The sequence below is a fragment of the Polyergus mexicanus genome, unplaced genomic scaffold (assembly GCF_030449975.1).
Source record: "Polyergus mexicanus isolate NDT 795.1 unplaced genomic scaffold, iyPolMexi1.0 SCAF_10, whole genome shotgun sequence".
Classification (NCBI taxonomy): domain Eukaryota; kingdom Metazoa; phylum Arthropoda; class Insecta; order Hymenoptera; family Formicidae; genus Polyergus; species Polyergus mexicanus.
This window is the reverse complement of record NW_027223330.1, coordinates 8743559-8759738: the sequence shown is the minus strand read 5'-3', so window position 1 is coordinate 8759738 and position 16180 is coordinate 8743559. Positions and strand designations below refer to the sequence as shown.

At 39.5% G+C, this 16180-nt stretch overlaps 2 protein-coding genes across 6 annotated transcripts in view; both read left to right on the top strand.

Moving 5' to 3' along the window:
* Nucleotides 1–16180, top strand: part of LOC138937209 (ERI1 exoribonuclease 3) — a 181367-nt gene that overhangs the window by 1656 nt on the left and 163531 nt on the right. The gene's annotated exons all lie outside the window — the stretch shown is intronic.
* The window catches only part of Eip74ef (Ecdysone-induced protein E74), a 186508-nt gene that overhangs the window by 24127 nt on the left and 146201 nt on the right, over nucleotides 1–16180 (top strand). For 4 of the 5 annotated variants that reach the window (XM_070303223.1, XM_070303225.1, XM_070303222.1 and 1 more), the window contains exon 1: nucleotides 633–1906. The exons of the other annotated variant lie outside the window; for it this stretch is intronic. The gene's annotated coding sequence lies outside the window, so the exon portion shown is untranslated. Of the gene's footprint in view, nucleotides 1–632; nucleotides 1907–16180 lie in introns of those variants that run through there. 5 annotated transcript variants of the gene reach the window in all.

Below are 16180 nucleotides of genomic sequence, written 5' to 3'. Positions count from 1 at the left end.
CATATCGAGGAACGTCAACGCGTTGACATCTTTCTTCGATTTTCCGTAACATACACACATGTAAACATACACACTCGGATATACGAGAGCGTCAAGTCAAGTAATCGATTTAATCTACGATAATGAGAAAATCGCGAATCCTCATTTCATTTCCAACAAATTGATATAAAAGAATCTCCTCCTTACTTTGTTCCGTTTCGCGGATCTCCAAAGCGGAAGGAAGCAAAACGCGCAATCGTCCCCGAGATTTATTTCGCGCACCTGATTTCTTTCGCACTTACATTGTATTCGCCGAACAAGATGAATTACGAAGACGCTAGATAATCGACGGGAAGGATCGATATACGTAATTTCACGGAATCGCGAAAGATCGCACACGCACGTGTCTGCGACACTCGCGGGCGTCGCGGCTCGCACACCACACCACACACATACATATACACACATCACGTACACGTGCGCATGTATCATGCGCGCGACTCGATGGCCGTGGCTATGGCCTTACGATTTCCCCCTCCCTTCCCTCTCCCTACCACCGTCAACATAATCGCGCGCGCAGTACGGTACGACGCGACGTGAGAAGTGGTGGGAGTAAGAGAAGACGAGAGAGTAGTTCGCAGTAGTAACGGAGACGGCGAGGTTCGTGCGTGCGTGCGAATGAACGAGCGAGAGAGAGAGAGAGGGAGAGAGAAACGGAATCTGTAGTCTCGAGTGGCGGACGGGGACGTGAGAAAGAGAGAGGGAGAGTGTGTCGCGAGCGGCGAGCGTGTGTCTAACCTAGGATAGTGGCGTTTAGTGGCGGCTAGGCTAGACAAACCGAGTCTCCTCCGTCCCCGTTCAGTATTGTTCCGCGCGCGCTCCTCGGTCGAAGCTTCTTCTCTCGTCCCGTGCGCGCGTAACGAGTCGTGTGACACACACTCGCGTTTTTTTCCTTTCGATCTTTGCGAAAACGAATGTACGAGATATAAAGAGGCGAAAGAGAGATTTTTCACGCGTTTTCTTACGCGTGCTCCGCCGAGAGTACGCGACGCGCCCCACTCGGATCGCTCGATGTAAACAAAAACGGTGGGATTGTATATTCGATTATTTGTGCGTGTATCCCCAAATTTGGCAGTGTGGATTGAACAATTTGTAGCATCGTTTTATTACGTGGATCGTAATATACGGAATAAAATAGTGTGACAATTTAGCGATAAGTTTCGAACGATCGCTAAACTTGCTGGGATTAGATGTTACGAGACGAAGAAAATTGCGAGAAGAAAGGATATTTTTTTTTTTTTTTTAACTGTCTTCCTTCGTAAAAAGAATACATAATTTAATTTCAATCGGATTGTTACCGGCTTTCGGACCTACGAGATTTCGGAGTGAACTTTAATCTATCGATTGTCGATGATATAACATCGAAACGATGTTGTTGCATTATTGACGTAACTTTTCGCGTAACTTGGTGTATTGTTTTCAAGCACGTGATACCGAAGTGATTCGAGAGACACGGATTTCCTCCAATTCGCTTTATCTTCTCGACGATCGATTATCTCGGCGTTTTGTCATTTTTCTTCCGTGAAAAAAAAAAAGAAAAAAGAAAAGAAAAGAAAATTCTCCCTAACAACGTCTGCGTGTGGGTGGACGCGCGACCGCGTGCGCGCGTCGTGCACGCGCGTGTCATGCAAGTCGCATGGGCTGTCGCGATTATTCGCTCCGATAAATAATCGACACGCGTTCTTCCCTCTCTTTCTTTCTCGACGAAAGAAAATTATCTCGTGGGTGGGAAGATTCGCGTAACGAGGAGGGAAGCTTGTTCGGTGAATACAGTGTGAGTGCGGAAGAAATCCAGGTGTGCGAAAGTCTCGGAGACGATTGCGCGCTTCGCTTCCATCCTCTTCGGAGCTCCGCTGAACGGAACAAGGTAAGGGAGAAGGCTCCATCAGCGGTTTTGTCAATTTTTCAAAACGCGCAATCTTGATTTTTGGTGATAAATATTCCGACGAGGCTCCGCAGCTTCGATTTTTCGATAAGAAAAACGTTTGTTCGGACAATTTGAATTGCGAGTGATTAAAAAAAAAAATATTGTTTTTTTTTTCCCAAACAAGCAGAATTTAATAAGATTTTTTTTTTATTCTTCTCTTTCTTTATAATAGAAGATAAAACCGAGGAGAAAAGTATTTGGATCGAAAATTGATCCGGTACGTATTTGAGATTGTAAACATTTTTATGCGTTTATTTTATTAACATAAATACATAAAATATAAGGATATTTATCAAAATCTATGTGTCATCGTTGTAACGTCAAAATTTAAATAGAATAATTAGGAATTAATAACTATAAAGAAACCGATACACTTTCCTCGATTTTTCGCAAATAATTCCAATGCGAGAAGATAATTATCGGATAATAAGTTCTTTAGATAGGATTCGAATAGAGTTGTTACCCCAATTTTGGCCCAAAGTTTTCGAGCTTAAGAGAGAATTTCCGAGTCTTCCGCCGATTCAAACAGAAAGTTATATGCATGTGGCAGGAATCATTATTTCTCTTTTATTTTCTTATTAAAAAAAAAAAAACCTATAATATATCCCATAGAAAGAGTTAATTATAGCGAAATTTTTTTTATTTTATTGTAATTTTTTATATCATTACGCTTATTTCTTCTTTTTAATTTTCGAACAATATATGATTTTTAGTCCTATATTTTCTATAAGAGAACAATATTTGCATGATTCGAACAAAGCTTGGATGTAATATACGTCTGCCCTCTCTTTTCCTCCTTCGCGTTTTGCGAAACTATGATCCTTCCGGGCAAGGATTTATAAGATTGAGACGGTTATTTTGGACTCGAATCCTCGGGCAGAGGTTAAGCCGAGTGCGGCCGTGACAGTTAAAAGTGCGACGGTGCGTGCGAGCGACGAAGCGCGTTCGCCCACGCACGGTCGCGTGCGTGGGACCCACGGACACGCAGCAGTGTAGCAAAGGAGGGGTGGAGGTTTGATACACAACAGTCTTTGCGATCGAGTCGGGCAGAGCGCGACTTGTGTTAGGTTAATAGAATTTTTTCGACAAGCGAGAAAATCAAACGTCGAAAATGAACGGTTCTCGTGTGCCCGGCAGTAATCGTATACGATCGAGGAAGTGATCGCGGGGGCATTACGCCTTTCGGTACGCCGCAGAGTATTCATTTACGTAAAGATCGCCGGGAGTGACAGTCCTCGACGTGTGTTTGTACACACTTTCGCGCTTGACGCTTCGCGTCGAGGAGACATTTCAATTTAATCGCGTATCGACATTTTCACTCATTTGCGATCATTCGATTAAAAATTAATTCGAATTAATTATTATTGTGGAATTATTTATACTGGGTGGTTCACTCGCATCTGCGAGAAATTATTAATAAAGTAGAATTAATCCTTAAATATTGTATAATATATGGATCATTTTGAGCCTATCCATATTTTAACAATAGAATATCTTGAAAGTTTTAATTAATAAAAAAAAAAAATTGTTTAAAATTAATTTTTTTTAATTTGTTGCACATACATGATTATTTTTTATAAATGTTAAGAAATGTATTATATAAATTTTTGTTAAAGATAACATATGGATCATTTTGAGCCTATCGATATTTGAACAATAAAATATCTCGAAAGCTTTAATCAATAATAATAATAATAATTAAAAAAAAAAAAACTTGTTTAAAATTTATTTTTGAACTTTTGTTGTATACACGTGATTATTTTTTTTACAGATGTTAAGGAATGTATATAAATTTTTGTAGACTTTTTCAAGAACGCTTTGAAACAGCTAAAATTGTCAAGACATTATGACTCATACGTGACGAAGCAAAGTAAAAAAAACTGTGTGACCTGCAAGGGTTAACTTAAATAATTAGTAAATATATATTCGCGATGCATAAAAAAATGCACGTGAAAAAACGTGACAATTGTGAATCTGCGCAGCTTCGAATAGACGAACTCTTGCGCATTCGTTCGCATGATTTCGTGCGCTCGAGAGAGATTCGGCTATATTTTATTTATAAGTATTTTCAGAGCCTAGGCCAATCTTTGGCCCTCAAGCGATTCTCCCGCTCCTTTCCGATTTGTTCGCGGTCTCCGTGATTCTGTTGGCACAAACGCAGAGAAAATTCGTAGATCTTTAAACTAGTTAAAATATTTATAGTAAATCGGTCTACGCACACACATATGCGCGTCTTTTTCCGTCTCGATTCCGTCATCATTCTTCCTCCCTTTTACATTCATACATTTGATATCTCGAGGAATCTAATAAGATTACCATCGTATTTTTATTGTTGCAATTGTCATTCCGTTGACAAATCGGAAAAATTAAAATAACTTTTCTTTGGAAATTTATCTTGTATTATAAAAGATCCCTCTGTCAATTTAGAGAAAAATACCATCACGATTATTATTATTATTATTTAGTGTTTTATTTATGTTGAAACAATATTGTACATAACTTGGAGCTGCAACGTAAGTTTAAAATCGTCGTTGGAAAACATCAGTTAAAGATTTGGAAATTTTAATTCATTACAGAGACATTTTTGTAAATATGGTGTTAACATGTTGCAAGATGTAATAGAAATTCTATTCTCCCAGTCTTTGCTCTCTCGCTTTCCTCATCAAGCGATTACGTGGCGACCTTCGTGGCGCCCAGGTCCGAGGGCCAAAATTGTCTGCTGTACATTCAGCCGGTATATGCTCGATAAATATTGCCATGGCGCGAACCATAAGGGCCCCGTATATGCCTAAGAGGCCTTGAGGCCACGTGGACTCCTCACGTCACGGTCGATCCCGAAAGATCAAATATCGGCGCTCGTTGTCTGTGTAAATGAAAAATTACTCTCGAAATGTGTGAAAAGGAAAAAGCGAAAGACGACATGTCGGTTAAAGTACTCGCATCGAAGAGAATAAAACGAATGGAGAAATTGAAAGTATACAGCTCTTGGAAATTCGTAAAAGTTTGATGATTAAAAGAGAAATGCATCTATATATTTTGCTTGTTTTTTCCAAAATTCGGATTAAAAAAAATCTAGTTAAAGTTTACTTTAAAAGCTTTTCCATAGAACTTTTATAGAAATTTATTGACTTTTTCGAAATGAAAGTCTTTTCCTTTTCTTCATCAATCTGAACAATGGAATATTAATCAAGTTATATGAAAGTCGTTTCATATCTTTTCTTTCCCGCGTTGTTTTTTTTTCTTCTTCCGGAAAAAGGAATTGCAATCGTAATGGAGACAATTCGTTGCTCGGCTCCGCGTCGTATTCTCATCTTTATATACCTTGGCAGCGAAATGCACGTGTTATCGTACGACCCTGAAAGACTCGACGCCATGTGAATGTTTAACCGTCATTGAGTCTGATCGCGCGCAAATCCTATTCCGCGCTGGATAATGCGTTGATAGTTAATGACAGTGTTTGTCGATCGCGAAGTGTATTTCCTCGTATACGTGGAAACAAATCGTCGTGCCACGTCCCTGAACGCGGCGGCAACCACGTGGATCGCCTCGTGTTTACCTTCGTGAAAAGTCAAATTGGAACTACTCATCATATATTTATATTCACTGCACACTCTTGCATACATGGAATGTTTAGTCGCACCCTTGTGTTTTTTTAATGATAAATTATAGCGGTAAAATATAGGAAACTAAGTTAGGGAGATCATTTTTAGTGTGTCCTAATATATAATGTATTTATAAAAGGATTGAAATATATAAAATAAGACATAATATTTACAAATTATTTACTGGAATTATTGATATTTTTATCTTTATATTATTGCTTTTATATCATCATTTTTCTGCGATAAACTAAAATTTTCATATTATTAATAGATGGTTTTAGTATATTATTAATAAAAAATATCTTTTTCCTTATGAGAGAGAATCTTATGAGAGAATGCGATAACGGTATGATTAATCTTCGTTATTTCCGTACGATCTCATTGATCGCGCATCTGGCCTTCGGAGATGTGTCTGTGTTTACGTTTTCCTCACGATCGTAACAGTACACGCGAGATGGTTGAAAATAATTTTCGCCGCCTCGCGATTTCGTCGTGGAACGATTATTTTTCGAACGCGATCAACGCTTCGCTTATTTCTGAAACGGGCGTGTAGCCGATATATATTATCGAGTCTTTTTTTAATATCACGTTTTATCGATGAAATTTTGGTAACATTGAATGATTTCTTCGACGAATTAACGTTTTAATTTTATACTCGTCAAATATACAAATATATATATATATATATATATATATATATATATATATATATACGAGCGATTTATTTAGGAAAATTTTGCACTCATCATTTTGACAAAAACAATACTTTTATGAGACTGCAGTTTTGCGATTCGATCGTTTTTACGAGAAGCTTTTGAGAAATGGAGCAACACATACATACGCACGTACGTGAGCTACGCACCTGCTCGATCACCGAAGACATAAGGAGCGAAAATGAGAGGAGCGAGAACCGTCGAACCTTGGGGAAGGCTGTTGGTAAAAGTAAATGACCTTACGAAGGCGAAATATGAGAAAAGAGACAGGACACGCGGGCGTTTGTGTGCTGTTGCGTGTGTGCGCGTGCGACCTATCCTCCGCGGGTCTACGAACCCGAATTGGGCCGGAGCCTTGACTCTCGGGTACAATTCACGAGTTCGCGTCCCGTCTCTCTCTTCCCTCCTTCCGTCCACCTTCGCCGAATATCCGCTCTGGAAATCACCTTCCTTGTGGTAGCAGGGGGACGATTGAACTAGCAGATGTGCGTAACCGCACGCGCGCGTGCACAGGGCGGCTCGTGCAGGACGCGAGGACCATGGGAAATGCGGTCATGGTCAAGGACCCGTGGTGGACGAACCGATCGGGGAAAGTCTTCTACATCGACCTGATCCCATTTCCGATGATCTTTGATCTCGGGAGAGAGGCGGGAATTGATTTTGTCGACGCGCGACATCGATCATATTAATGAAGGTTAATGAAGCTGCGTTATACGGTTGGCGAAGAGACTAAATCTCGACGCTTCGTTACGGCCTTTATGCAACACGATTCATACGGCGAGAGATGTCGGGTTTTGTTAAAGATAAGATGGAATCCGTATTTATGAGATGTCATAGAATGATAATTTAGTATGACCTAGAAGCGAAAAAAGTGTCCCCTCTTTTCTGTAAAATTTTATACATTGCATTTAAATGCAAAATTTATGGAAAACATGCATATACGTAAATGACGATTTATTTTTTCTCTCTATCTTCTCTTATGCTCTTTTAGCGTACATTATATGTGCTACGATTATTCCGGTGGTAAATTAATATGCGCATGTTTCGTCACCAAAATTAATTTACTTGGAAAACTTATTTGTCATCGTGTGCAAAATAATATATATATGGAATAATTAAATTATTCATATAGAGCACAGCATAAAGAAGTTTGAAATACCTTCTTCGCAGAATGTACAGATATCCTTTTTATCGCGTGAGACATTTACAATGTAATTTATGGACAATTTAGATAAATAAACACTCATAATCACGTTCATCCTGTTTTACATAATTGTCGATAAATGTGCGATCAATAATCGATTCTCGCGCGAAACTTGCAGCATCTTTTTTAAATAACTTGCTGAATTAATATATTTAACGACCTCTTAGCATGTTGATTAGCTAGCATTTCGTGATCGTGTTGTTATTGGAAGCTTCATTACGACGACACGTTTCTCATCGTCCCTCGCGTCCACGTTTGTTGAAATTTCCACGGCACGTACGCAACAAGGCGCGTAAAATTATGATGAATCGAGTGTTATTGTTGCGACCGATTAAACAATTGCAGCCGCGGCTGACGTTAGTTTACCTTGGAACGGTTTACCTCCGAAACGCACGGCGATCGTGCAAGTTTCGCGTTAAGGATGCCGGATTTTGAAATACGCCGAGCGCCGAGCGCATCGTCCGTCATCGTCGCAGTGGAAATATTTACGAAGGCAGACTCGAGGCTAATGAATGATGCGCCGTTTAAATGATAAATGCAGCCTTTCATTTTTCGAATGAGCGTGTCGCGCGTATTGGAATTTCGTTCATTTGCACAGGAAAGTTTCTATCTTAATTTGGAAGAGCCGGACGCGCGAGATTTTATTTCAAAGTCTTTTAAATAGATGAAAAAGATTTAATATAAAAAAGATAGGATATATTCAAAATGTTGAATAATATTTCTTTAATCACTACGTATCATTTGAGTAAGAAAACGTAAGTGGAGAGACGACAATCGACAATCGTTGTACACTCGCGCGAGATGTAAAATGCATTATTACGGTCCTCTATTTGCAATAATCAATCATCATGTATATACGTTCGCGTTTCCACGGACATGAGGTAAGATATGCGTGGAATCGATACGTAGTAATCACCAGGAGAAACGAAGGTAACGGCGGATCGTTAACGCGCGCGGATAACATTGACACAAATTTAACGGCAGTCAAGCGTCGTCGCGTTTCGGATCTGCGGAAAAGTGTAGCATACGCGAAAATTCTGACAGGCGAAATCTCCATCGCGAACTGCGATGTCGCACACAGACGGCGCCGCGATACCAGTAGAAAGAGATGTACGAAACGGATATAACGTCACTGTCAGCGCGAGAATTCACCGTACAATAATGGCAGAAGGTTACACGGATATTCAGAAGGCCGCTGTGCCAATGTTATCTCTTCGCTCGCGAGAAATGTGCAAAGTAAAAAAAAGAAAATTGGAATGTTAATAAGACATTGATACGATTTGCGTTGAAAAAATTTCAGTAAGAATGAAAAATATGATTTTAATGATAAATCTTTTCTAAACTTTCCAAAATCTGATTTCCAAATATCGAAAAGTCGAGGGACAAAAAGAATTGTGTGATTTATTAAAATTCTCCATGTTATAATGGTAGCTCTTGTAACGGGTTAAGTAATCGTAGAGGAAATTACAAGAAGTTTATATCTCTGTATCAACTTTTACCGGTCGCACGAACTAATACAAACGAAATTAAGTGCTCTCCTGAGAGTTTCAAAGCCGTGCTATGTTAAACCTTAATTTCGAAAGTAATGAAACGCCGATTTAAGTCCCTAATATTTTATTGAGTATTTAACGAATATAATTTCTCCCTTACATCTTTTATTATCAAAGAAAAAATGAAAGAGAGATTAGAGTTTTAAAAAGATATCCCGCTTGACGCATATCATTATTCTGTATGCAACTCGCAATATATTAAAATAAGCAATATAGATATTATAAATATTTATTTATTTTTTATTTTGATTGATTTATTCATTAATATAGCTATTGAGTAAATAATAATATATTTTCTCTTCGCATTAATTTATAGAATGTCTGTGAAGTATTTCGAAAACAATAATCATGTGTCTCTTTTATTTTAGAAAAATAAGCGAAGTATCGCGAATATTTCTGTGTAATTCGTATAATATTTGAGTACATTTATTATTATTTTCTTATCTCTTCCTCGTTCCTTCTTTAATCGCTGTCAATTAATTGGGTTAGGGTCGTTAATCGGTCTCGAGTTTGCCTCGAAACACCAACGCTTGCGAAAGAATCGCGAGGACCATTGATCTCCTTGATCCGAAACCGGTTACTAAAGCGGCGTCGTATTAGGGATATGCAAAAGAGACGCGAAAAAAGACGCATATCCGACATTTGCGTTTGTTGCCCGGAGTAGTATTTTACCATCAATTGTATTTACACTCTGAATACATTTCGATTATTTAATGGGCAAATTAAAAAAAAAAAAAAAAAGTATTTAAATCAGAATATAAATAATTACAATATATAATTTCAATTTTTGTTGAAAATTATATTAGTCACATATTAAATTTTTTAATCGGGAAAATTTGCTTTTTAAACAAATTTGATATATATATATATATATATATATATATATATATATATATATATATATTTAAATTTTATTATGATATAAAAAGTTGGTCTCTATTAGATTTTATCTATATGTAAGATGAGTTTTAGTTCTAATATATTTTTCATTAATATTCTTACGAGAAAAATGTGGCGTGTGATAAGCGATTGATTGACTCGACCGATTGGACAGCCAAAAGACTCTATATCGATTAGATCTCGCGAATCAGAGTCTCGTTTAATCGATTTGCGATTTCACGACGGATAGCAAGAGCCTAGGATTGATTAACAACGAGATTTCGGATTTGCAATATTGATTGATTCCGCTCTTGCTTATGGACCCCCAGCGGCTTGCAATAATTGAATTCGTCGGCTTTCTCGCTGCATATACAATTTGTATGTATTTCTAGTTGCAACATTATATCTAAAGCGATCGAAGAAAAGAAAAAGGAAAAAAATGTATTGAAATACTTAATTATAAAAAAATTCGATACACGCGATTTTCTCGCGAATACTTCTCTCGCGATTAACTTTACACAGTTTATTTATTATGTTCAAGTATCGAGAATTAACAGCATCTAATTGCATCTTTGAATAATCACGGCTACGGACTTTGCATCCTCTGCTAAAAACCTATACGTTACATTCTCGCTCGACTCGCGTGTCTTGCCTTCGTTAGAATTTCTCAAGTCGCATAAATATATCTCTGCCGTGATCAGATACTATTGGCTAACGAATATGCGACCGTTTTTTTTCAAATTTGTTATAGAGAAGACATAAAAATTTTTGACGCAAACCTTTACGAGACACACCATGTTGTAATTATAATTTAGACTGCACAGAATTTTCAGATGAGATAAAGTTAGGTAATCGAACTTTATCAGTACCATCTTGAATTATGTTACATAATTCTAGAAATGTACGCTGAGGAGTGCGATAAATATCAAATATGTTTACTTTATCACGATTCTATTTCAATATACTTTCAATTCTTCTTTATTCTTAATAAATAAATTTCCAGTTTCTCTGGTTAAAAATAAAAATCAAAAACAAAACGCCAATCGGCGAAGTCCGCTGCACTCTTTAATAAATTTCTTCCTCTAAACCTCTTTACACGTAAGAACGCGTAGGAAGAAATACTCTCGCATACTTGTGTCACGTGCCGGTGAAGCAGGAATTTTTCAAGGCGCATCGCTTCGCCTAATTTCTCGCGTAGCGCGTTTTCATTATAGCATTACTGAGAGTGCAGTTGGCTGACGTCAACGACCTTCGATGATTCTCGTCTCTCCTCGAGCGAATCTCGCGCGATCTTCTTACGAAAAAAACTTGCTTGACTTTAGAGCGCGCTGTATTTCACCGAGCGGAACGAACTGCTATATTTTACACTATTGTTTGCTATAGTACGCGAATCAAAAGAGAAAACGTATGCAAAACTCGTCTGCATTGCGATAAAGCTGAATTAATTTTAAAACGCAATTAATCCATTATACAGCTCCAAAGCTCCAAATTGCTCGAGTAAGCCCACTTGCAAATTTCATCTCCGCTCATTGTCAGTCAGATTTTTTAGGCTCTTCGTACGTAATATGAAGAAATTTTAATAACAATTTTTGTCTACGATATTTCTAATATTTATAGAAATTATTTAATGGAAATACGAATGTATAATTATTTAGCAAAGTCATAGCTAAAAGCATAAATCATCCTTAATAATCACGATAAGTCAAACTAATTAATGAGGTTAACGAATAAAATTTTTATTATCGATTATATGGTATATCTGTCATTAAATTTTACTATTATCAAAGCTTTTTAAATCTTTTCAACTTGCTTGATTTATCGATTTGGTATAATTGATACGTAAAAGGAATAAATATGTTTCTTACTTATCATTCAGATCTGTCTGTGTGAGCTATTATTGAGCTATTATCGTGCTATTATTTCACATAAATTCATTTCAGTGTGGAATACAATATGGCGATTCGGTCTGCTATACATAGTGCTCTTAGTCGATTTTAGTCTCATCTATTCTCGACTCTTGACCAGTCGGGAACATGACAACGACGGATTTTCACGCTCGGCGTTAGTCAGCCTCCGTCGGAGGAGACGCGGATTGTAAAACGCGTCTTTGTATACGGCTTTGCTGTTATTAAAGCTCGTCGAACGCTCGTTGAAAAGCGATTGTCGTCGCCTTCAAGGAAGTCGTTCGCTTTGTCATAGACTATTATGCGTACGATCCGATTGCGCGCGTATTCAAAATAATACAATGATCGAGAGAAATTTCTCTTCGTCAGCGCAATATTTTCCGGTATTATTCGAAATAATCCGTAATTTAATTTTATTAATCTGTCGATTATATAAATCCGGAAGACTATTAATATCGAATGATGGAATCATTTTTCATATTGCTCGTTGAATTTCTCGTATTATTATGTTATTGGAAATGACGTCTACAATGTATATTTTAAGAAATTACGTATACATACAATATATTCTCGCTATTAGAAATTTTTTTTTAATTAGATACCTAGACGCGTGCGATAGGTTTGTCATTTAGCGACTTTCGATGCACATTTCTCAGCTGAATGTTCGTGCGCGACCGCGCGAACGAAACGAATGCAGTCGAGGTGCGTTTGTCATAAATTATTTACAGGGGCAAAAGGCGACGATGGCCATTCAAACTGGCTAATGTCCCGCGAGAGACAAAAACCAAGCGGATCCCAGACCGTGGATTTTAACAGATGGCGGCTCTTGGCTTCCAGCCGGGCGTGATCGTTGATTTCTTTACGGGTCCTTCCCTTTTTTTCCTAAGGAGTTACCTTAAAAACAACTTTGGATAATTGATGAAAAGCCAACCGGTTATTTGTAGCGTGAAATGTGCACTAAAAATATCAGAATATTAAAGTTAGCTCGATTAAGAATCATGCGAATCCATTAATTGAAATCACGCTTATTATTATTAATACATTATTTTTTTTAATTAATTTTTAATTTATTAATTTGGCGTAATATTATACATATCATTATTTTGAACAGTTTATAATTTTAAAAGTTTCTTGTATAGGCGATAGATCTTGGAATCGGCGGTGGTGGACACAAATTTTTAGCGATATATTAGGATTCCGAAAAAGGACGTTGAATTCGAGAAAAGGAGGCTGCGCACGTTCGAATAATCGAGACGGTGATCCTCGCCTTGCCCGGGGCACGAACCAAGGTCCTTCTTCGTTCGCGAAGGTCCCTGAGACACGCGTAACTCAATCTTATTATTATGGTTAGTCTTATATACACACATACGCGCGCGCGCGTGCGTGAGCGCGTACGAGCCTCGACTAGGAAGTGCAAATCGCGACAGCTAACATACTCTATTCGCGGTGAACTCAACATTCCCGTCTCGTCAGGGACGTTTGAGCGGTTATTTTCAACACTTTGCTTAGCGCGGAGTATAAGTTCATCTCGGACTGTGATGTGTTTTGGAGAGATTGAGATTGCGCGACAATTACACGTTGGGAATAAGGACGATTAACGGAAAGCAATTTTTTTTTTTTTTTTTTCCCGTGTGTTGCGATACGAGATTTCAACGGGACAGTCGACTATTTCCTTTAAATCCTTTTCTTTTCGCGATAACTCGCGACGCAAAAAGAATTTGCTAGCTTTTAGATACGAGTAAATGTTTTACTAAAAAAATTATCCCATTTTCTATAGGGTACAATGGAATTTAAATTCTTCTCGAGGTGAATTTTATTTGTTTATATCTTTCGATTTATTATCACATTCAGAAAGAGGAATGTTAAACCTTGCCATACTTGCACATTCTATCGCATTCTATCGCATTCTTCCAATATACTGTTACAGTATTGTAAGTTTACGCATTTTTCCGAATTAAAAGTTCGTTATTCGACGAAGAATGTGCACGTTCGGTGTTCTCCTTTGGTGGGGCGAAGAACTGTAGCTCTCGGTGGATCATAATCGCGTCGTCAAAAGGCATGCGTTATGCACGCGACGTACTCGTTATCGCGCGACACGCGCTGCAATTCGCGATTTTATCTCACATAACGTCATTACGTCCGTCTTCGCGACGAGCGCGTCGCATCGGCGAGAGATTTTTTTCATAAGAAACGAAGGATACGCGACGTCGCGCACGCGACAATTGCCGATTATCGCGCAAATTCGAGGACAACGTGATTCAATATTTTCCGCCACGTTGCGTATCGGTCCGATTAATCTCTGCTGCAGCGACCTGCCTTACAATCGCAAAAACAACGCGTCGTTCACGATTCGTTTGTATACTCGAATTCGGTCCCGTTGTATTCTATTTTACAATATTTATTCGAACCTCAGCTCACAAATCAATGATTAAACATGTTGATATGAATTTCTGAGACGCAAAGTTTAACCAAAATTGCACAATTAAAGTCTTCTTATCGGCATGCATTCAACTAGGCAGATTCTCTTATTCGCGAGAATAAATATTTTCTTAATTATCTTAACGACAATATTCTTTTTTCAACATAAACATTTGGGCGTGTGATAATTTTGTGAAAAGGACCAACATATCCGTATTTCTACTTCGAGTCTTCTACTTCGCGTTCGCGATACTCTCCGGGTCTCGGTGTGGGCCGGCCTCGAGAGTTTCTACGATCGTCGTTACGCCTCCTCAAGGCGCTCACTCGTCGGCCCTGGAGATCGACGTTCTACCGCTATAGAATCTACCGCTTCTAGTGTACTGGAGAGAGAGAGAAAGATCAACGCGAGCTAGTTTGATAGAAAAAGAAAGATGTAGTATAGAGATAAACTATTCCGTCTGCCGAAGGAGCACGCGTACAAAACAGCGGCCAATTATCGCGCATGGACAATGCGTCCCAAGGTCTACGAATCTTAATCGCGTATCGTTCATGTCGTTCTCTCAACGACGCCGTTTTACAAAGACGTCTCGGTATGCTCGTCAATGAAACGGAAGCGGGAGGATGGAGCGGGGGGGGGGGAGGGGATGAATCACCCTTTTCGGAGCCTCTCCGAAGTCGCGATTATCCTCGTGCTATACCCGTTTACTTTCCGTCGTATGAGATCCGGAGATGTAAGCCTAGATACGGCGACAATTCCAAGAAACGTCGCAAATTTCGAAGATTGAAGGAATGACCTAGAGACTTTTCCAGTCAACGGCTGTCAAAAGAAAAAGAAACGCGTAATAGCATCTCGTAATTCGAAGATTCAAAGATGGAAGATTCTGCGATCTGCGAATCGAGGAAACGATCGATCTTTTTGCAAAGCAGCTTTCATATGCAAATTATATCTTTTCTTGTACTTTTTTTTCTTTTTTCTTTTTTCTTTTTTCTTTTTTTTTTTTTAATGGAAACGCAAACGCATCAAATTATTGTCACCGTTAGCAGTCGACGCTAAATCAAAATACGAGTCAGCGCAATTTCTGAAAGAAAGCACCGAGATATTCGATTACACATGTTTGTCGATCTCGTGGTACATTGATGATGGCCTTCTGTCTATCCATCTGTCATAGTAGCGAGATTCCCGCGCTTCTCGAGGGCTCCGGCTAAGGTTATGCTTTGCTCTAGGAGTGCATTAACCCCTGTCGTATCGCGAGAAGAGCATCATCGTGGAGGAAAAGCGCAGAAGAACCGTCGCGAGCGCGAGAGACGGATCGGTCGGTCGGTCGGTCGGTTGGAGAGAAGGAAGGGGTTGAGGAAAGAAGCGAGGGAACGAAAGAGGATGGGACGAGCTCGCGAGAGCGCGCAACGTAGTTCTCGTCGTCGAGGTGAGCGCGATGGCGAGCGCTTTTACGGAGTTTAGAGACGCGCGAGAGGAAATCGCGAGCGAACCAGCACGACGAGGAACGAGCCGAGCGAGCAGGCTGGCAGATGGTGGGGGAGGGGGGGGGAAGAGAGAAGGCGCGAGCGGACTTTCTCCGGAGAGCGAAAGTGAGAGGCCGCCGCACCCCCCCCCTCCCCCTTCCCCCGGGAACGCGCGTTCGTTCGCCTGGCCGTTCGTGATCTAGGGGCCAAGGGGGGCATGAAGGGGGGGGGAGGACATTCGTGCTTTCACCGTGCCCCGTGTCCACGAGATGCACTTTTCCGCGACGCGGAAGCGAAGGCGTGCGCGCGCGATTTTGCGAGCGGAAAAATATGATTTCAGAGACAATTAACGGAGCAATGGCCGCGCGCGCGCGCGAACGAAGCGACGAGGAAATGCGGCCTCGTATATGGGAGATATTCCCATGTGTTGAATCTTACAAAGGGATGCGCTCTGCCCTCCGTTGCTTTCTTTCGACGCGGGAA